Raw genomic sequence first — 23,764 nt, 5'->3', positions numbered from 1 at the left:
CCCTCCCTCCCACCCTCCCTATCCCACCCCTCCAGGCGGTCACAAAGCACCGAGCTGATCTCCCTGTGCTCTGCGGCTGCTTCCCACTATCTATCTACCTTACGTTTGGTAGTGTATATATGTCCATGCCTCTCTTTCGCTTTGCCACAGCTTACCCTTCACCCTCCCCATATCCTCAAGTCCGTTCTCAAGTAGGTCTGTGTCTTTATTCCCGTTTTACCCCTAGGTTCTTCATGACATTTTTTTTTTAAATTCCATATATATGTGTTAGCATACGGTATTTGTCTTTCTCTTTCTGACTTACTTCACTCTGTATGACAGACTCTAGGTCTATCCACCTCATTACAAATAGCTCAGTTTCGTTTCTTTTTATGGCTGAGTAATACTCCATTGTATATATGTGCCACATCTTCTTTATCCATTCATCCGATGATGGACACTTAGGTTGTTTCCAGCTCCGGGCTATTGTGAATAGAGCTGCAATGAACATTTTGGTACATGTCTCTTTTTGAATTATGGTTTTCTCAGGGTATATGCCTAGTAGTGGGATTGCTGGGTCATATGGTAGTTCTATTTTTAGTTTTTTAAGGAACCTCCATACTGTTCTCCATAGTGGCTGTACCAATTCACATTCCCACCAGCAGTGCAAGAGTGTTCCCTTTTCTCCACACCCTCTCCAGCATTTATTGTTTCTAGATTTCTTGATGATGGCCATTCTGACTGGTGTGAGATGATATCTCATTGTAGTTTTGATTTGCATTTCTCTAATGATTAATGATGTTGAGCATTCTTTCATGTGTTTGTTGGCAGTCTGTATATCTTCTGTGGAGAAATGTCTCTTTAGGTCTTCTGCCCATTTTTGGATTGGGTTGTTTGTTTCTTTAATATTGAGCTGCATGAGCTGCTTATAAATTTTGTAGATTAATCCTTTGTCAGTTGCTTCATTTGCAAATATTTTCTCCCATTCTGAGAGTTGTCTTTTGGTCTTGTTTATGGTTTCCTTTGCTGTGCAAAAGCTTTGAAGTTTCATTAGGTCCCATTTGTTTATCTTTGTTTTTATTTCCATTTCTCTAGGATGTGGGTCCAAAAGGATCTTGCTGTGATTTACATCACAGAGTGTTCTGCCTATGCTTTCCTCTAAGAGTTTGATAGTTTCTGGCCTTACATTTAGGTCTTTAGTCCATTTTGAGCTTATTTTTGTGTATGGTGTTAGGGAATGATCTAATCTCATACTTTTACATGTCCCTGTCCAGTTTTCCCAGCACCACTTATTGAAGAGGCTGTCCTTTCTCCACTGTATATTCCTGCCTCCTTTATCAAAGATAAGTTGACCATATGTGCGTGGGTTTATCTCTGGGCTTTCTATCCTGTTCCATTGATCTATCTTTCTGTTTTTGTGCCAGTACCACACTGTCTTGATTACTGTAGCTTTGTAGTATAGTCTGAAGTCAGGGAGCCTGATTCCTCCAGCTCCATTTTTCGTTCCCAAGATTGCTTTGGCTATTCGGGGTCTTTTGTTTTTCCAAACAAATTTTGAAATTTTTTGTTCTAGTTCTGTGAAAAATGTCAGTGGTAGTCTGATAGGGATTGCATTGAATCTGTAGATTGCTTTGGGTAGTAGAGTCATTTTCACAATATTGATTCTTCCAATCCAGGAACATGGTATATCTCTCCATCTGTTTGTATCATCTTTAATTTCTTTCATCAGTGTCTTATAATTTTCTGCATACAGGTCTTTTGTCTCCTTAGGTAGGTTTATTCCTAGATATTTTATTCTTTTTGTTGCAATGGTAAATGGGAGTGTTCTCCTGATTTCACTTTCAGATTTTTCATCATTAGTGTACAGGAATGCCAGAGATTTCTGTGCATTAATTTTGTATCCTGCTACTTTACCGAATTCATTGATTAACTCTAGTCATTTTCTGGTAGCATTTTTAGGATGCTCTATGTATAGTATCATGTCATCTGCAAACAGTGACAGCTTTACTTCTTCTTTTCCAATTTGGATTCCTTTTATTTCCTTTTCTTCTCTGATTGCTGTGGCTAAAACTTCCAAAACTATGTTGAATAAGAGTGGTGAGAGTGGGCAGCCTTGTCTTGTTCCTGATCTTAGCGGAAATGGTTTCAGTTTTTCACCATTAAGGATGATGTTGGCTGTGGGTTTGTCATATATGGCCTTTATTATGTTGAGGAAAGTTCCCTCTATGCCTACTTTCTGCAGGGTTTTTATCATAAATGGATGTTGAATTTTGTCGAAAGCTTTCTCTGCATCTATTGAGATGATCATATGGTTTTTCTCCTTCAACTTGTTAATATAGTGTATCACATTGATTGATTTGCATATATTGAAGAATCCTTGCATTCCTGGAATAAACCCCACTTGATCATGGTGTATGATCCTTTTAATGTGCTGTTGGATTCTGTTTGCTAGTATTTTGTTGAGGATTTTTGCATCTATGTTCATCAGTGATATTGGCCTGTACTTTTCTTTCTTTGTGACATCCTTACCTGGTTTTGGTATATAGGTGATGCTGGCCTCGTTGAATGATTTTGGGAGTGTTCCTCCCTCTGCTATATTTTGGAAGAGTTTGAGAAGGATAGGTGTTAGCTCTTCTCTAAATGTTTGATAGAATTCGCCTGTGAAGCCATCTGGTCCTGGGCTTTTGTTTGTTGGAAGATTTTTAATCACAGTTTCAACTTCAGTGCTTGTGATTGGTCTATTCATATTTTCTATTTCTTCCTGATTCAGTCTTGGCAGGTTGTGCATTTCTAAGAATTTGTCCATTTCTTCCAGGTTGTCCATTTTATTGGCCTAGAGTTGCTTGTAGTAATCTCTCTTGATCTTTTGTATTTCTGCGGTGTCAGTTGTTACTTCTCCTTTTTCATTTCTAATTCTATTAATTTGAGTCTTCTCCCTTTTTTTCTTGATGGGTCTGGCTAATGGTTTCTCAATTTTGTTTATCTTCTCAAAGAACCAGCTTTTAGTTTTATTGATCTTTGCTATCGTTTCCTTCATTTCTTTTTCATTTATTTCTGATCTGATCTTTATGATTTCTTTCCTTCTGCTAACTTTGGGGGTTTTTGATTCTTCTTTCTCTAATTGCTTTAGGTGCAGGGTCAGGTTGTTTACTCGAAATGTTTCCTGTTTCTTAAGGTGGGATTGTATTGCTATAAACAACACCCTTAGAACTGCTTTTGCTGCCTCCCATAGGTTTTGGGTCGTCGTGTCCCCATTGTCATTAGTTTCTAGGTATTTTTTATTTCCTCTTTGATTTCTTCAGTGATCACTTCGTTATTAAGTAGTGTATTGTTTAGCCTCCATGTGTTTGTGTTTTTTACAGGTCTTTTCCTGTAATTGATGTCTAGTCTCATAGCATTGTTGTCAGAAAAGATACTTGATACAAATTCAATTTTCTTAAATTTACCAAGGCTTGATTTGTGCCCCAAGATATGATCTATCCTGGAGAATGTTCCATGAGCACTTGAGAAAAATGTGTATTCTATTGTTTTTGGATGGAATGTCCTATAAATATCAATTAAGTCCATCTTGTTTAATGTATCATTTAAAGCTTGTGTTTCCTTATTTATTTTCATGTTGGATGATCTGTCCATTGGGCAAAGTGGGGTGTTGAAGTCCCCTACTATGAGTGTGTTACTGTCGATTTCCCCTTTTATGGCTGTTAGTATTTGCCTTATGTATTGAGGTGCTCCTATATTGGGTGCATAAATATTTACAATTGTTATATCTTCTTCTTGGATCGATCCCTTGATCGTTATGTAGTGTCCTTCTTTGTCTCTTCTAATAGTCTTTATTTTAAAGTCTATTTTGTCTGCTATAAGAATTGCTACTCCAGCTTTCTTTTGATTTCCATTTGCATGGAATATCTTTTTCCATCCCCTTACTTTCAATCTGTATGTGTCTCTAGGTCTGAAGTGGGTCTCTTGTAGACAGCATATATATGGGTTTTATTTTTGTATCCATTCAGCCAATCTGTGTCTTTTGGTGGGAGCATTTAGTCCATTTACATTTAAGGTAATTATTGATATGTATGTCCCTATTCCCATTTCCTTAATTGTTTTGGGTTCGTTATTGTAGGTATTTTCCTTCTGTTGTGTTTCTTGCCTAGAGAAGTTCCTTTAGCATTTGTTGTAAAGCTGGTTTGGTGGTGCTGAACTCTCTCAGCTTTTGTTTGTCTGTAAAGGTTTTAATTTCTCCATCAAATCTGAATGAGATCCTTGCTGGGTAGTGTAATCTTGGTTGCAGGTTTTTCTCCTTCACCACTTTAAATATTTCCTGCCACTCCCTTCTGGCTTGTAGAGTTTCTGCTGAGAGATCAGCTGTTAACCTGATGGGCATTCCTTTTTGTGTTATTTGTTGTTTTTCCCTTGCTGCTTTAATATGTTTTCTTTGTGTTTAGTTTTTGACAGTTTGATTAATATGTGTCTTGGCGTATTTCTCCTTGGATTGATTCTGTATGGGACTCTCTGTGCCTCCTGGACTTGATTAACTGTTTCCTTTCCCATATTAGGGCAGTTTTCAACTATAATCTCTTCAAATATTTTCTCAGTCCCTTTCTTTTTCTCTTCTTCTTCTGGAACCCCTGTAATTTGAATGTTGGTACGTTTAATGTTGTCCCAGATGTCTCTGAGAATGTCTTCACTTCTTTTCATTCTTTTTTCTTTATTTTGCTCTGCAGCAGTTATTTCCACTATTTTATCTTCCACGTCACTTATCCGTTCTTCTGCCTCAGTTATTCTGCTATTGATCCCATCTAGAGTATTTTTCATTTCATTTATTGTGTTTTTAATTGATGCCTGATTCATCTTTAGTTCTTCTAGGTCCTTGTTAACTGTTTCTTGCATTTTGTCTATTCTATTTCCAAGATTTTGGATCATCTTTACTATCATTATTCTGAATTCTTTTTCAGGTAGACTGCCTATTTCCTCTTCATTTGTTAGGTCTCGTGGGTTTTTATCTTGCTCCTTCTCCTGCTGTGTGTTTTTCTGTCTTCTCATTTTGCTTATCTTACTGTGTTTGGGGTCTCCTTTTTGCAGGCTGCAGATTCATAGTTCCCGTTGTTTTTGGTGTCTGTCCCCAGTGGCTAAGGTTTTTTTAGTGGGTTGTGTAGGCTTCCTGGTGGAGGGGACTAGTGCCTGTGTTCTTGTGGATGAGGGTTGATCTTGTCTGTCTGGTGGAGAGGTCCACGTCTGGTGGTGTGTTTTGGGGTGCCTGTGGCCTTATTATGTTTTTAGGCAGCCTCTCTGCTAATGGGTTGGGTTGTATTCCTGTCTTGCTAGTTGCTTGGCATAGGGTGACCAGCAGTGTAGCTTGCTGGTTGTTGACTGAAGCTGGGTGCTGGTGTTGAGATGGAGATCTCTGGGAGATTTTCGCCGCTTGATAATATGTGGAGCTGGGAGGTCTCTTGTGGACCCATGTCCTGGAGTTGGCTCTCCCACTTCAGAGGCACAGCACTGACTCCTGGCTGCAGCACCAAGAGCCATTCATCTACCCGGCTCAGAATTAAAGGGAGAAAAAGTAGAAAGAAAGAATTGGTAGAAGAAAGAAAGAGAGAAAGAAAGAAAGAAAGAAAGAAGGAAAGAAAGGAAGGAAGGAAGGAAGAGAGAAAGAAAGAAAGGAGGGAGGGAGGGAGGGAGGAAGGAAAGAAAGAAAGCAAGAAAGGAGGGAGGAAGGAAAGAAAGAAAGAAAGAAAGGAGGGAGGGAGGAAGGAAAGAAAGAGAAAGAGAGAAAGGAAGAAAGAAGGGAGGGAGGAAGGAAGGAAGGAAAGAAAGAAAGAAAGAAAGAAAGACAGGAGAGAGGGAGGGAGGGAGGAAGGAAAGAAAGAAAGAGAGACAGGAGGGACGGTGGGAGGGAGGAAAGAAAGAAAGAATTAAGAAAGAAAGAAAGACAGGAGGGAGGCAGGGAGGGAGGCACGAAAGAAAGAAAGAAAGAAAGAAAGGAGGGGGGAGTGAGGGAGGAAGGGAAGGTAGGAAAAAGAGAAAGAGAGAAGATAAAGTAAAATAGAATAAAGTATGATAAAATATAGTAGCGTTATTAAAATAAAAATGTAATTATAAAAAAAAAAAGGACGGATAGAACCCTGGGACAAATGGTGGAAGCAAAGCTATACAGAGAAAATCTCACACAGAAGCATACACATACACATTCACAAAAAGAGAACAAGGGGAAAAACATCGTAAATCTTGCTCTCAAAGTCTACCTCCTCAATTTGGGATTATTCGTTGTAAAAAGAGGAAAAGGGGAAAAAGTCTTAAATATTGCTCTCAAAGTCCACCTCCTCAATTTGGGATAATTCGTTGTAAAAAGAGGAAAAGGGGAAAAAGTCTTAAATCTTGCTCTCAAAGTCCACCTCCTCAATTTGGGATAATTCGTTGTAAAAAGAGGAAAAGGGGAAAAAGTCTTAAATATTTCTCTCAAAGTCCACCTCCTCAATTTGGGATAATTCGTTGTAAAAAGAGGAAAAGGGGAAAAAGTCTTAAATCTTGCTCTCAAAGTCCACCTCCTCAATTTGGAATGATTCGTTGTCTATTCATGTATTCCACAGATGCAGGGTACATCAAGTTGATCGTGGAGCTTTAATCCGCTGCTTCTGAGGCTGCACAGAGAGATTTCCCTGTCTCTTCTTTTTTCTCACAGCTCCCAGGTCTCAGCTTTGGATTTGCCCCCGCCTCTCCGTGTAGGTCGCCGGAGGGCGTCTGTTCTTCGCTCAGACAGGACGGGTTTAAAGGAGCCACTGATTCGGGGGCTCTGGCTCACTCAGTCCGAGGGGAGGGAGGGGCACGGAGTGCGGGGCGAGCCAGCGGCGGCAGAGGCCGGCGTGACGTTGCACCAGACCGAGGCGCTCCGTGTGCTTTCCCGGGGAAGCCGTCCCTGGATCCCGGGACCCCGGCAGTGGCGGGCTGCACAGGCTCCCCGGAAGGGGGGGTGGACTGTGACCTGCGCTCGCACACAGGCTTCTTGGCGGCGGCAGCAGCAGCCCCAGCGTCCCACGCCCGTCTCCGGGGTCTGCGCCTTTAGCCGCGGTTCGCGCCCGTCTCTGAAGCTTCTTTAAGCAGCGCTCTTAATCCCCTCTCCTCGCTCTTAATCCCCTCTCCTCGCGCACCAGGAAACAAAGAGGGAAGAAAAAGTCTCTTGCCTCTTCGGCAGCTCCAGACTTTTTCCCGGACTCCCTCCGGGCTAGCCGTGGTGCACTAACCCCTTCAGGCTCTCTTCCCAACGCCAGCCCCAGTCCTCTCCCTGCGCTCCAACTGAAACCCGATACCCGAGCCTCAGCTCCCAGCCCCGCCCGCCCCGGCGGCCGAGCAGACAAGCCTCTCGGGCTGGTGTGTGCCTGAGGGCACCGATCCTCTGTGTGGGAATCTCCCCGCTTTGCCCTCCGCACCCCTGTTGCTGTGCTCTCCTCCGCTACTCTGAAGCTTTCCTCCTCCGCCACCCGCAGTCTCCGCCCATGAAGGGGCTCCTAGTGTGTGGAAACCTTTCCTCCTTCACGGCTCCCTCCCATTGGTGCAGGTCCCGTCCCTATCCTTTTGTCTCTGTTTATTCTTTTTTCTTTTGCCCTACCCAGGTATGTGGGGAGTTTCTTGCCTTTTTGGGGGTCTGAGGTCTTCTGTCAGCATTCAGTAGGTGTTCTGTAGGAGTTGTTCCACGTCTAGATGAATTTCTGGTGTAACTGTGGGGAGGAAGGTGATCTCCGCGTCTTACTCTTCCGCCATCTTCCCCCACTCTAAACCCCTTCTTTAATTAGAAGTTTTAGGATCAGTCATCTATTCTGTACTGTTATTTTCTTTGTTTACTTTTAGGTTTTTCTCAGTGTTTGGTAAATTTTCATCTTGAATGTGTCAGCCTGTCTCAGTTGTGCTAAGAAAAACAAGGAGAAAGATTGTTTACCTTGAGTGAAGAAGAAAAGAGGGAAAGTATTTCTCTCTCATCCTCCTTGCCTCCCCAGCCCTGGGAGATGGGGACTTAGCTTGGTGGTGGCAACAGGAATCAAAATAAAAGAACTCCAGGGAAAGGTAAAAGCTCAGAGGAAGTGTTGGGGTGCTGGCGTTGCCCCACCCTCTTCACCTGCCAGAACTGTTTCCATGTATAGTCTTCTCTGGGGGATAAAAATGTAGATCACCAAATGGAAAATTCTTGTGTCCTTCATATTCAAAGCAATGATTCCTTCTAGGGTGTTTTTTTTTTTTTTTTTAATCCTTTATGACTAGAATCTATGGAGTAGAGGAAATGAGCTTTAACTGAAAGGGCACCTTGTAGAGATCCAGGTTGGATCTTTGGCTTTGCACTGTGGCATGACCATGGACACATCACTGAACTTCAGTTTCCTTCCCTGTAATGATATTTGTAATACCTACCTCATGGGATGATCAGGAAATTTTAGGACAATGTGTGTGAAGTACCTATTCACTGAGTACATGGTAGACATGTACATGTATTAGCTTTTATCGTTAATTTTTTATTACATATAACTGCTGACATAATCTAGTAAAAGATCAGCATGGAGGGCAAGATTAGAGGGAATAGGCACAGTCTTTCTCCCCTTTCTTTTGTTATGAGAAACCACATGCTTCGGGAAATAGCACATGCACTAGAATCAGACTGCCTGTGTGGCCTTGAGCAACTAATTCGTTCACTCTTTTTTTTTTTAACATCTTTATTGGAGTATAATTGCTTTACAATGGTGTGTTAGTTGCTGCTGCATAACAAAGCGAATCAGCTATACATATACATATATCCCCATATCTCTTCCTTCTTGCGTCTCCCTCCCTCCCACCCTCCCTGTCCCACCCCTCTAGGTGGTCACAAAGCACCGAGCTGATCTCCCTGTGCTATGCAGCTGCTTCCCACTAGCCATCCATTTTACATTTGGTGTTGTACATATGGTAAGCTGGGATGACGTGAGAGAGTGGCATGGACATATGCATTCACTCTTGCTTCTCCTATCTTTCTTCAGCCATCGAATGCAGGGATCTTGTGAGAGCCAAATGATACAAATATGCCAACTGCCCAATAGAGTACTTGGCTCCCTAGCTTAACAAATAGTAAGTTCTTCCTTTTGTCCTTCTTATCCACATCTGCCTGCCTCCCCTCACCAACTACTTTTTTTCAGATGCCACGACTGTACAAAATATTTCATTCTCTAGGATCAAAAGCCTGGAACTAGGTCTAAATGATTGTGCCTAGGTCTTTATCTGTTTTTTTCACCTTTTATTTTTTCCATTTTATACCATTCTTTTCCATGAAATAAATGTTAATTGAGCACCTATTATATGCCAGGGATGACAGGACTTACTGTGATTAAAGTGACAGTTCTTCTCTCAAAGAGCTCCCAGATTAGTCAGGGAATGGCAGAGTCCAGAAATAATTATATAATGAGACAGAGACTGTATGTGCTGGAAAAGAGGTGAAAGAATGTGGAGGGTAAAAGTCAAGGCAGGTAGCACCTGAGCGGTGGCAGTTTGGTGACAATTGGAGGAATTTCAGTGGAGAAGGTCAGTTGAGAAAGTCTTGGGCTATGAAGACTTCCTCTAGGTAGAGGTGATGGGGAGGGGCTCCAGGCAGAGGGAACATCCTGAGAAAAGGCTTGGGTGTAGAAGCGCATGAGACACATTTGGGGAATGGTGACAGTTTGGTTTGGATGGAAGATATGATATGTAAAGGGACATAATGGGGAATAAAGGTGAGGCGTTATTGTTAAGAGTCTTTAATGACAGGATACTAATTTTGTACTCATTTTGCTTTGCAATGAGGAAACACTAAGAGCTATTTTGAGAGGACAAGAAAGGTACAGTAAGTTGTATCAGAAGTGATGTTTACATCTGGCTCTAGCAATGGCCAGGTAATGGTATTTATCTGGGTCTTTGATGCTAGTATGGCAGCATTCCAAGTTCTAAGTCAAGCAGACAGTAAGGACACAGAGGTGGGAAAGCCTTGGGAATCATTTAAAAACAGATTAATCCAGGATGCTGTGAATATAAGATACAAGTAGGGGAACTGACCAGATGAATTTAAAATAAACACAATGGGATTCTGATGGTTCATATAAGTGATGCTGGTTTCTGTTTTAAAAGAGATCAGAGTACGTGTGAGTCTATCAAGTAAAGAACCTAAATAAGTTAACTTTGATTACTGCTTCTTTGAAGTCAGTTTTCTTGGAAGGTTCGTGTGCTATTAAAGTTTTTTTTTAATTGTTGTAAAATTCACATAACATAAAATTACCATTTAACTATCAAATGCATTTACATGTTGTTGCAACCATCATCTATTTGGTTTCAGAACTTTTCCATCACCCCAAAAGGAAATCCATAACTGTTAAGCTGCCACTCCCTACTATCCCCTTCCCCCAGCCTCTGACAAACACAGATGGATGAATGGATAAACAAAATCTGGCATAGCCATACAGTGGAATATTATTTAGCCCTAAAAAGAAACAAAGGACTGATACATGCTACACCATGACTGATGACCTTTGAAAGCATTATGCTATAGAAGCTTTTATATTTTGTATTATTTCAATGTTAATGAAAATGACAAGCTGTATCAATTTTTATGCTGTGCAGTGATAATCTGCAGTTGAAAATATTTGCGTAGGTCACAGAAATTATCTTTTAAAGTAGTGACTTTTGAATAGGGCTCTGGCAACTCAGAGATTTTTGATATATTTCAGAGGTTCACGCCACTATTGTTTTTTTTTTTTTCCTTGTAAAACGTGTCCATACATTTCTCAAGTTTGAAAAACTCTCAGGGTTTGCCAAGGATCACTTGCCACGGGGAGCCTCCCGGAGTATCCTGCCCAGCAGCTCAAGCTTAAGTGCTTCATGGAGCCAGGCTAGAAACATAACGGCACGAAGCCAGCTGGGTGTCCAAAGATGGGAAACCACGGCATCCTGGAAAGGGCATGCCTCCTCTAAAGAGGGAAGCCTCTACCAACTCTGGATTTTTCATGGAAATTTCTCAATTAGTAGATTTTAGCATCTCATTCAAAAAAAATTGTAAAAACACTCTGGGAAAAACAAACAAATCTGCAGGAGTCAGTTAAAGAACACTACTAGAACATACATCATGTCGTGAGATAAATCGGCTTTTGAATTCCAACTCTACCTTTTAGGTTCCCATAATTTTTGGCCTATTTCTTAACCTTTCTATGCCTCTTCCCTCAGCTGCCAAATGGGTCTAATGATGCCGTCTCCCTAATAGACTTGTCATGCATATAAGTATATTAACACAGTGCTGGCAGACTACAAGGCCTTAATATTAGATGATATTATCAGCTGAATGTTAATAATGAAATTAATGGCACAGATTCTAATTGGTTCTGCTTTTCGGAGGTCTTGGAGTAACTTCGGAGGAGGTTGGTGAAATAATCCTGATGGTGATATAGTACCCCTTGTGTTGAATGTGACCTAGCAGACTGTCTCTGAGACTCGTCACTCTGAATAGCTGTGTGATCGTGGCCACTAAGGGTTACTTAGTCTCTTTGTGAGCAGCTCTCCCACCTGTAAAAAGGCAATGATATATAGTAACTTCCTCACAGCGTTTTTGTGGGGATGAAATGATTAATATTCGTAAGTCGCTTACAGCAGTTCCCGGCACATAGCAAGCAACTACATAGGTATTTGTTAAATAATTAGAAATAAATGAATATAGGACACACGTTGATCCAACATAAGGTTCTTATTAATACATCTTCCTCTGAGTGACTTCTTCTCACTGAGGCATTGATTCAACTTGACGGTGCCTTATTTTAGTTGCTATTTTGAATAACATTTTAGAAGGTGCTAGCTCAAGTTATCTGTGTTGTGATTCAAGACGGAACTGTGATCGACACTGACATTATCTAGCTCATCTGGAGACCTTTGAGAATGTCAGGCTTGTTCAACAAGACAACGTTTTGCAATTTACCTTCAGTTGATGATTATTTCTGAGCTGGGTGTTATGATTGGTTATTTTAATGATTGATTTCAGGCTTAAGCCCTAACTTTTCTAGGAGATGAACAAGCTTCTTTAATCAAATTCTGTGGGGCAATAAGTTACAGTGTAAAAGGAAATACTGGACTGAAGCTAAAATATATGACTTTGGGGAAGTCACTTCTCTGTGTTAGTTTCCCAAAATGTAAAATTAAGGAATTAGGCTTCTGTGTACTACGGAGACCTCCGCCCAACTTCTTAAAAATTAAATCCTATAAATACTTCTAATATATACCCTGGGGGGAGTAGCGTCATGCTGGGTGACTTGGGATGGTCACCCCCCAGCTCTACCCTTTTGGGCTCAGCCTATGGCTCACGGTGGCCCCCAAGGCATCTTGGTTGACCCAGAGCCCCCTGAATCTCATTCTGAAAACAACTGGGTAAGATGATGCTTTTAGCTAACAGACTCTGCTTCTAAAAATTATACATTTATTTTCAAATAAGGTGAATTTCTTTTTGCATGATAATTAACTAAATGATAAATATATACAGACAGGAATAAATTTACTTGTATTTTGCCCAGAGCTGGGGATTTTGCTATGTAAATGGACCCCATGCTAAAATGAAAAATTCTTTTGTAGAACAAACAACTCCTGGATGTATCTGTTTTCTAGATTCTGTGCTTTCCTCTTCTTCTTAAAGTGGGATTCTGTGGGCTTGGTACACATTTGTGAAAACTTAGGATACTAGATTTTTTGGTTCAGTTTCTAGTTTTTGAGTCACTGGCATTTGTCCTTCTTTTTACCTCTCTTCAAAATTGGGATCATCTGAAAGAAAAAAAAAAAAAAAGCTTCCATTTAAAAAAAAGGTATCTGAAATTTCACAGAGTATGCTGGCATCACAGCATCCCATGAATATTTAATCATCATCATCAAGACAGGAGGTTGGAGAAAAAAATCAGGTTGTGATATTTGGGAACAGCAGGTGTAGGAAGGAGGGTGTTGACACCCTCTGAAAACGGATATGGCATGTTGTGTGGCAGGTTCCCTCTGCAGTCCCACATCACCTGGGTGCTTAAGAAAACTCTAGAGTGTGGGAGCTTGTCCTCACTGACCCCACACCTGAACGTGGCAGAGAGCCTCTCTAGAAGCACGGATGGACAAACTCCTTCCCTTTACAAGAGCCTTCAGGCTTTCTCTCTTGTGAACCTTCACATCATGTGGGTGGCTCTGGCCCCTGTCCCTTGCATCTTTTATTCTTATTATCATTGCTAAGCAAGCACCTCTCTTGTGTATAATAAGGCAATGAGAGAACAGGAATCCAGCTATGAATTTGGGATGGAGAGTGTTGAAACTCAAAGTTCACCTAAGACCTCTAGCATCCTGGAGTCAGGAACAAGACAGAAATAAAAGGGTTGTAGGTTATCTATGTACAAATTATTTGTCTTCTAACTTTACCACACGCTCCACTCTGCCCACCGCCCGGCTGCGTGGGTTTCACCACTGCCTCCTTGCAGGTGGATGGATTCAGCCTTCAAGCTCCTGCCCCTGGGTTTTTCACAGGCTGTTCCATTTTGGAATTTTCTGGTAGTAGATTGAGAAAGTCTAACACTCTACTTCTCAAGCTTTTGTATGCAGAACAGCTCTGTGGCAGAACTTCTTAACATGGAAATTCCTGGGCCCACCCCGGGGGTTCTCACCTAGCAAATCAAGAATGGGACCCGAGAATATGCATTTTTAGTGAAAAGTTCTCAAGCCAGTGGTGCAGACTGCCCACACATCAAATATCTTCAGGGTTGTCTTTCCTGGACCCAGCACTAAAGGATGCCCTGAGCTGAAGGTGTGGCCTGAGACTGGGGTCATGAAGCCCACACTGCAGCTCTGGCTTTGGTTCAGATGTCACAGAATGTTTCCGACATGCCAGATCCCTCATGTTGCAGGAGTGTGGCTGGGTCAGGGACGAAGTCAGACAAAAGGGACACTCCCTCCCCTTCCCCATGGGATTGCAGAGGCTATCTGAGGCTGTCACATCTCACAGGAACTCATCAACTGTCAAGACAATCAGGGAACATGGTCCCCAAAAATTAAGAAGATGAAAATTAATAACAAATTTCTTGGCCTAGTGTTGAAGTCCCTCAGTAATATAGCCTTGGCCTTAGAGGCCACTGTTCCTGTCATCTTCACATGTCCCAGCAGAACAGAATGACTGTGCAAGTGACTGTGCTTGGGCTGGGGGTGTCAGTCCAAACTAAGTCACTTGGGAATGGGAGCCTTGTTGCCCAAGGCTTGATCTGGGGGTCCAACCCACCCCAATATGCTTTTGTCACTCAGAGTTGTATCCTCTTTGGCATCAGAAGAATTCTATAGCAGTTTCTTCTCTGGGTCACTTCCTATAATCAGAGCTCAACTTTTTGAATTGAATTCTTTTGCTGTCTTCATTATTTTGCCACACGAACTTAGCTTCTAGAATGTAATCTTACTCTGCAGATCAGTCTTTTGTTCATGACACTGATATGGAGGTGATAACATTTGATACTTAGAACCATAGAATGCCAGCCCTCAAAGGGACTTCACTTTGAGTGTGTCTGATCTTCTTCATGTGGTTGACCAGGAAGCCAAAGGCCAGAGAGAGAAACTTTCTCAAAGATGTATTTGCCCAGGAACACCTGGAGAGAGTTAGTGAACTAGGACCCAGAAGTAACTCTCCATACCTACACAGATGTACAATACCTTTTATCCTAACTAGTGCCCTTCTTATTTTCCTTGGAGTCTCAATGTTTCAAAAGCGTGTCTTATTTGCATTGTAGTTTACATTAATCTCTTTATTTACATGTTTAAATTTTGTCAAGCTTCCCCTCCTCCTTTGATTTCTTTCCCGCTGAGACATGTGAAGTGACTCAGGCTCTCAGAAGAACTTGGGATAGGAGAAGAGACCCAATGGTAATCATTTCATCTTGCTGCAGTTTTAAGATATCAGGATCGTCTTGATTTAATTTGACTAATATAAAGTGAGGATCAGAACCTGCTGGTCTCAGCACTGGGTGTGGGACTATGTTATCTGCGTGACCGAAGAATAGTTTTTTTTTCCCCCCCTGTGGATCCCAACTACATAGAAAGGGGAAGGGATCTAAAAGAGAATTAATGACAAGAGCAGCCTGGGAAACTGACTCACAGTGTGAACTTGGGTCAGTCCATTCTCTAATCTGCTGCAGTTTGTTTCACTGATAAAGGAAGTTCGGTTGTGATGGCTGTCTGGGTTCTTCTCTGAGATCCTGCCCAGCTCTGCCATGTCGGGTGGTGTCTGGATGGTTTCCACATCCACTCCAGGACACGTTTCCACCTGAGCCCTAAGAGCAGGGAGGAGCCCAGTGCTTAGCAGGAATGGTGAGACACACCCCGGCATGAGTCAGGCCCCCAAGCCTCCCAAGAGGGAGAAGGTTGATAGAGATGAAGCTTATGGCCAGTTCCACATCCTTGTCCTTTTAATGGTTTTATATGTATAAGGAAGGTAGGCTCTGCATTGGGATGATCCCTTCAGGGCCATTCCTGCCTGGCAAAGCTGCACCATTGTTGCCCTCTTCCTAACGATTCTTAGTTTTCTTGCTTTGGGGGCTGGGGGTGGAAGAGGAGGGGCAGGACTGGCTACATAGTTTGTGACCCCAGTGCAAGATGAAAATGCAGGCCCCTTGTTCAAAAATTATAAAGGCTCTCAAAATGGTGACAGCAGAGCAAAACAAAACATGGGGCCCTTCCGTAAGCTGGGCTGTGTACAATGTTCAGACTGCAGGCCCGTGAAGCTGCCCTGCGGGAGGGTGGCTCAGGGAGTGGAGTGGGAATCTGGGGTGGAGAGGGAGGGGCTTGACTCGGCCGGTAGACCCCAGACCGTTGCCTTGAACCAAAGCCAGAAGTGACGAGAAGTCTTCCCCAGCTGCACTGAATGTGGAAAATGGCACAAGGGTGACTGCAGCTTGGTGCCCTGAGAGTTTCAAGCAATTGCCCTTAGATTCTGTGGCAGTCAAGAGCAGACTTTATTTTGCAAAGGAGAAGCATGCCAAGATAGGAAAGGTGATTCCTGGAAGGTCACACTGCTGGTTAGTGACAAATGGGGACTAAATCTCAGACCTTCTAGTTTCCTTGCCCTTTCTCAGCCTGAAGCTGAGTAACAACAAAATTGTGCTCTCTCACTGTGGGTTAAATTGGAACTTGAGAGTAAGAGCGAGATGCAGGAAAGGAAATGAGATAAATGATAATTGAATGGAGAAAACAAAACAGTTTAGAAAGCCAAAGCAGTTTGTCTGAATCTTATCTGATGCACAACACACAGCAAAGCAGACAAATGTCTGTGCAGCAAAACAAAACTGGAAGAAGATGATATTTTCAAATAAAATACGCATATTTCCAACCAGCCTTGAGCTCATCTGATAAGGGACAGATTGTCCAGAGTAAATAGAGAGAGGAAAAAAGATGCTTTGGGCTGAATTTAGTTCCATGTCAAAATCATGGGGGAACTTATTGCTTCTTTCTCCTGCTTGTCATCTCTCAGGCATCAAGACCTCATGGAGCCAGGAAGGGGAACAGAGTAGATCACATATTCGTGCATTTATTCAGCCTTCCATCTATCAGGCATCTCTTGAGCACCTCTGTTTCCTTAGTGGATGGTACCTCTAGCTCCTGTACCATGCTAGATCCTGAAAAGAATGTTTACGATATTGCCCCTGCCTTTACAGAAAATAGACAGCTATGTATGAGGGGAGAAAACTAACCACAATAGGAGTAATACTAGCGATGCCTGCTGTGTGCTATTGGAACTCAGGAGAAGGAGAAAGTCATACCACTTACATTTCTCAGTTGATAAGCAGCCTGCTGGTTCCTGTTTGCTTCAACAACTGCTGCCTGGATCTATTTATCATCACTGTGCTCCTTTTTCCTAAAAGACTCCTACAGAGGGCACATAGCTGGGGAGTAGGGATGTGGGATTCTTATAGACAGACCTATTTATCCTCAGTGATGCATGGCTATGTACCAATCCTTCTCTGCACTTGGGGGGGAAAGCTAGGGTGGAAAATGTGGTTCTGGTTCAGATGTGGTGAGGGTCCATGCCTACTCATGCTTTCTCCTGTCCATCTGCTGCCCCCGGGACGTATGTAAGAGAATAGCCCTGCGGAGGCCAGGATGAGAGCTAGCTGTGTGCGCATCAGGGTGTTCCTCCATCCTCATCTGAAAAATGACAGGAGAGGAGGAGGTCTAATAAACCAGTGTTTCCTAACCCAAATAAGGAACAACTTACATTCTCTCCCAGGGAGCACAGGATTGAAATAGCGGAGGAAGGGGAATCAATTGTAAAGGCTGTTGCAAAAGAGAGAGAAGGAGCAACACTCCAAGAGAAATGATATCTAAGTGCCTATCTAGTAAAATTTTTCTGTGACTCTGTGCTCCTCAGCTGTTGATTATGTTCTCGTCGACCAGGAGATCTGTACATAGCTTGTGATACAACTGGAAACGGTAGACATGAAGCAAATCCCACCTGTCATCATATGTCCCATCATAATAGCACTGCCCATTCATGCCTAAATATTAGCATTTACAAAGCTGGCATTACTTCCAGAATCTCACCCAGGGAGGTGGGTGGGGTCTGTATTATAATTCTTATTGCACAGAAGAGGAAACTGAGGCTTGGCGAAGACTAAGCTACTTGCTGCCGATCCCCTTGAGCGGCGGATGAGGGACCAGAGCCCATGTTTTCTGTGTGACGTTCTTTCTTCTGCTTGTTGTCTTCCTGGATGTATACTGTTTCCTGCTCCAGTTACCGCAGGCTGCAATGTGACAGGAATGCAGCAGGAGATGGGAGGAGGGTTCAGCAGCCCCTGGAAACCTAGTGATAATTAGACAGCCGCCACGTGGACACATGGTGTCTTTTCACAGAGCATCTTGCCCTTTAAACTAACTCAGTGCAGCAATAACTTCAACAGCAATGCATTGGTTGGTCCCCCTCCTAAATGACCAGGCTGGGATCCAGCATCTCTCTGCTCCTCTCCGCATTTTGCCCCCATTCTGAGCCATCATAAAGACACTTGGAGCTCAGTGGGAACAGTATTTGTCTCGCAATTACTTCTAATTGCCCTGTAGTTTTGTGGTGTGTAAGTGGTGTGACCTACATACCAGTTATGTGAAACTCTTTTCATCCTGGAGTCTATATTAAGGACAAAAATCAGTGAGATCAGGGAACAGGGGCTCAGTCCATCTCACAGTTAACATTTATATCCAACTCCATCATCTGCACTTGTTGAAATGCCAGCTCTTCTTAACAGCCCAGAGTGCCTCTTCCTCTGTGAAGCTTCCCTGGATTGCTTTTTCCTGTGACTTACCACAGTGCTTGTTCTGATCCTATCTGAGGTGTTCATCATTTTCTACATATTTCATCTTCCTGACTCCTTATGTCAGAGGCTGTGTCTAGTTCATTTTCCGATCCTTGTGTGCTCTGAGAACTGAGAATGGCCAAGGTCTTTGCTCAGTTAACTACTTGCTGAATGAAAGCATAAACTGATTACATCATAGATATTGTGGAGACTTGTAAAAAGACATGTGGACCTGTGATTCTCTTCACAGTTCATATTTTACTTTATAATGACTCTCTAAGTAGTAAACTCTTATTTGGGTTTCAAAATCTAAGATTCAATTACATTTTCTAGCCATTGTTGCCATGTCATCTTATCCTACATTCATTTTCATAGGCTGCCTTTCAAATTCCATCCACATCCCTGAAGGAGGAATGATATCCTCAATTTACAGAAATATCAGCTCGAAATGGTAAAAATATGACTTGCCATAAGTTGCAAAGCCAATAAATGGCAGATCAGGATCCATTGACTAGATACTAACCAATTGATCACCATTCATTCAGTATGCATTTATTTGCTGCTTGCCACATACTGGGCATTGTGGGAAATCTATGGGAGAATAAGATGTGGTCCTTGCCTTCAAGGACCTCATAGTCTAGTGAGAGGGACATCCACTTAAATGGAAAAGAGTGTCATGTGGCAAATACGCTAATAGGAATACTGACCGGAGAGTTTGTGTTTGTTCTTATAGACATACTGCTCTACATGCCTCTACTCTCCTGATCTGAAAGTGATGATGATGCTCAAAATCACAAATAGCCAAAAAACCCAACTCATCATTAATATTAATAAAAGGAGTATAGTCTTCAGGCTTAAGCTTTCTTACTGCGAATGGGAAGCATACAGACGCCAGGGAGGAATGGACAGCAGGCTGCTTCTGCCCACGCCATCATAAGAGGTCAATCAAAGAGGGAGTGGGCAGAAAAATCCAGGACTTCTTGAAGGAGTGGACAGGAGAAAGAGGTGTGTCATTGTAGAACAAGAAAGGCTCCACCCACAAACCCAGTTCCCCATCCATGACAGATGGAGTTCCTCCCTGTAAATATCTCCAGTCCTTTCATTTGACCCTTTGGTGGAGGTTGAGCACGTCACTCTCAGCCCTCTGGGTGAGGCAAGATTCAGACCGAGTGGAGTGACAGCACGAAAACACCCTCTTGTTTGGCTTCCTCTGAGCCAACCACATCTCCACTGGCCACTGTCTGTGGTCTGGCCCCCTTTGTCCAAGAAGAGAGGAAGATCCTTGAGGACTGGCCAGAGTTTACTCAGGTAAGGCCAGGTGGCTTGTCACTGGTTCTACAAAGAGATAGGTCTCCTCTCTATGAGCTGATTCCTCTTGTCCCCAACTTGTGTCTTGAGTCCCCTCCACTACTGCCTTGTAGTTCCATCTAGACTCCTATTCTCCATGACCCGATGAAAAGTGCTCTATTCCTTACTGCTCAGGGTTGATGAGATTTGTAGACCAGTATTTTTCAGCCTATAAAATCCCTTGACATACTTATCTCTCTATTGATTTTGATCTTAACTGCCCTGTAAGAACCGTGGGATAGGTATAACTTTCTCTATTCAGTGGCTTAGGAACTGAGGCTCAGTGAATAGAAGTGATTTGTTCAAGTTTGATCTGCAGACTAAGGCCAAGATTAGATCTGATGCCTCCTTCTCTCTCCCTCTCTGCTGCACGCCCTGCACCCCGCTCCACCCAAGCAGGTCACACCTTTTCTCTAAAAGCCAAGAGAAGTGAAAGGGCTTCCTGAACTGTCAAATGGCAAACAAAAGGTGTTCTTTTCTTTCAGGCAGATTGGGAGGGATATTTTGAATTCATCTGAGAGAGCTTTTCTAGTGATATCTAGCCTTCATCAAATGGACTATTTTTAGAGAATGGATGAGAATATGCATGTAAAACGGCCTTGTTAACTGAACACTGTTATGCAGATTGGAGAAGATCACTACGTGGAGCCTGACACATGCTTTGGCTTTCATTTGGGGCTGAAATTTATAGCAATACAATCCTACCTTAAGAAACAGGAAACATCTCAAATAAACAACCTAACCTTGCACCTAAAGCAATTAGAGAAAGAAGAACAAAAAACCCCCAAAGCTAGCAGAAGGAAAGAAATAATAAAGATCAGAAATAAATGAAAAAGAAATGAAGGAAATGATAGCAAAGATCAATAAAACTAAAAGCTGGTTCTTTGAGAAGATAAATAAAATTGAGAAACCATTAACCATGTGGTATGTGGAAAAACAACTCAGACTCATCAAGAAAAAAAGGGAGAAGACTCAAATCAATAGAATTAAAAATGAAAAAGAAGTAACAACTGACACTGCAGAAATAGAAAAGATCATGAGAGATTACTACAAGCAACTCTATGCCAATAAAATGGACAACCTGGAAGAAATGGACAAATTCTTAGAAATGCACAACCTGCCAAGAATGAACCAGGAAGAAATAGAAAATATGAACAGACCAATCACAAGCACTGAAGTTGAAACTGTGATTAAAAATCTTCCAACAAACAAAAGCCCAGGACCAGATGGCTTCACAGGCGAATTCTATCAAACATTTAGAGAAGAGCTAACACCTATCCTTCTCAAACTCTTCCAAAATATAGCAGAGGGAGGAACACTCCCAAAATCATTCTACGAGGCCACCATGACCCTGATACCAAAACCAGACAAAGATGTCACAAAGAAAGAAAACTACAGGCCAATATCACTGATGAACATAGATGCAAAAATCCTCAACAAAATACTAGCGAACAGAATCCAACAGCACATTAAAAGGATCATACACCATGATCAAGTGGGGTTTATTCCAGGAATGCAAGGATTCTTCAATATACACAAATCAATCAACATGAATGACAATTTCTTAATGTCATCAGCAGTGTTATGAGGCACCGATCACAGCGGCCCAGCCCTGGGGAAATATTTTAGCTTTTCTGTCTTACTGTGGTATGTGGAAAAACAAATCTCAATGCGGGGGAGAAACATCCCCAAATCCTTTCAGATTGACTCCTACAATTTCCTCTCTTATGACAGCTATCGTTATATCTCATTGTCCTACAGTTTTAAGAAAATCTCATCTTCGGTGATTATGTAGTTTAGTTTTTAAGATGCTAATTTTAGTTATCATTTGTTTTCTTCATGCGCTAAAGGTTGCATCTTTCTTAGTTGTGGAAGGAAATGTTTCCTTTGTGTGTGTGTGTGTGTGTGTCTGTTTGAGTTTGTTATGACAGTACTAATATTCATCCTCGTGGGCCCACCACAATGCAGTGGGTTGCAATGTTATGTAATTTTTAGCAGGCTTCTATACATTCTTAAGTGTCTTTCTGTCTGTAAGGGTCTTGAAGAAATCACTTAACCAATTACCTTATTCAAAATAGAGAAATTGAGGCTCCGAAAGATGACATGGTGTGCACAGGGCCAGGCAGCCTGTAGTCTCTGGGGCTGTAACTCTTTCACTGCCCATTACACGTAGTGAATGGTGCTGGGCGCCCCTAAGTAGAAGCATTAGCTCTGTCATTTTGGGGACTATACCTAGATGCCCTTTAAGACTCCTTTCAACTGCAAGTTTTAGGTACTTTGACCCTCCTTAGCATCCAGATGATTGCTGTGGAAGCTTGGACAAGTGGGTAGTGGTGGAGGTGGTGAGAAGCATTTTGACTTGTGTTTGATTGATTTAATGGGGAGGAATGAGACAGGAAGGAGACAAGGATGACTCCAAGATTTTTTTGAGCAACTGGTAGGAAGGAGTGGCCTTCATTTGGGTCGGAGAAGACCATGAGAGGAGCAGGTTTTTGGAAGGAACATCAGGAGCTTACTTTTGGAAGATGATGGAAATGTACTTTATTTATAGAGATTGTAACTTGATTGATCCACACAGAGTATTTTATTTTATCTCTCCTACCCCTGTAAGTAGTCCTGGTAAGGGTTATTTCTTACTTTTTTTTTTTTTCCCAGGGAAGGAAAATAAGGCTCAGGGGGTTGAAGTCATCTGCTCTAAAACACAGAGCAAATTAATACCAGATGGGATTCACACCTGGGTTCAAAAAGTCGAAGTCCCCTTTCTCTTCACTGCCACTGCCTCATACTAAACAGATAATTTTGGAGGTCACTTATAGCTTTAGAGCTCTCTATGAAGCTCTAGAGAACTTTCACTTTGTTATTATTTAAGGACCTTTCTTAAATCCCAGGAATTCATGCTTCTCAGGTATGTCTCCTGAGCTGCATGTGCTGTTATACCAGACGCAGGATGTTTGGGACCCTAGGAGGGAACTAGAACTCAGCATCTGCATCAATGGAAACTTGCAATATTAGGAAAGAGCCTTTCAAATATGGTCAACACAGGGCTTCAGGTTGAACCATCTGTCTGCTGAGGGGTGGGAATGCACTTTCTTGGGCAGGTAATCTTGGACTGATTCTCACATCAATCTCTTCCTCTAGTAGTGAATTTCTATCTGCTCACTGACATTCACGATACATTCTTAATGCTCTCTGCTTTCTGTCCACTTGAGGTTGATACACTGTTAAAGTTCTTTCTGTTTACATGGAGCTCCAACCACACATTTCAGGGTCAGGATATTGCTAGTCCCTAAACAGGGATACAGTGAAACACATATTATTTGATCCAGCCCTGGACAGTGCAGGTTGTTAACCAAAATTGCAGAAAAGGAGACCTGCTTGAAATAAAGAGACATTTACTTTGGGTTTGTTAGGACTGCTGGACAGCAAAATAGAGGAAGCTTATAAGGCAAAAGCTGCAAGGCTATTGAGTTACACAAGTTGTTTGTCAAGAAGTAGAATCGCAGCTGGCAAGAAGTGAGAATGTTTATTAAGCAAGGATTGGTTAGGATCTGAAATGGTTGATGGTTACAAAGCAGGACCTTGACACCATAAAGTTGCAGCTGTTGGCTGTTGTTCTGAATATGCTGGTGGTGTCCTTGGGTAAAGAAAATTCAAGTTCTCAATGGTGCAGGGACATGTCTGAGACCAGATCCTCAATGGCCACTCCATTCCATTTTTGTATACCTGAACTATGATTATTCCACTATAATTTCAATTTGTCATCAATGTCTAGAATAAAAATCTTTGCATACCATTTGTCCCCTCTCCCCCTCAGCCTCCCACCCTCCTGCCTGCTGGCAGGTGTTCTCTCTCAGCACTGATGGCACCAAAAGGGAACATAAAATATAGCTGTTATCTTTCAGCAGCAGGTCATACTGGGTCCTTGGCACCTGTTTTGCTTTGTGCAAGAGCTCTTCGATCCAAATGTATCTAGACAACTTAGTGTGATTCTTTGATGCCCCTAGAATGCTCCTACTGCACTTTGTACAGATTACTATCTAGGCTTTATCCAGCCATCTTGTAATTATCTATTTGCAGATCTAATTCTTTCACTGACAGTGTGCTCCTTAAAAAGAGAAAGAAATTATATTTGCAGG

This window comes from Hyperoodon ampullatus (genome assembly GCF_949752795.1).
Source record: "Hyperoodon ampullatus genome assembly, chromosome: 5".
NCBI classification, from domain to species: domain Eukaryota; kingdom Metazoa; phylum Chordata; class Mammalia; order Artiodactyla; family Ziphiidae; genus Hyperoodon; species Hyperoodon ampullatus.
The sequence above is the reverse complement of the archived record's forward strand: the minus strand, read 5'-3'. Positions refer to the sequence as shown.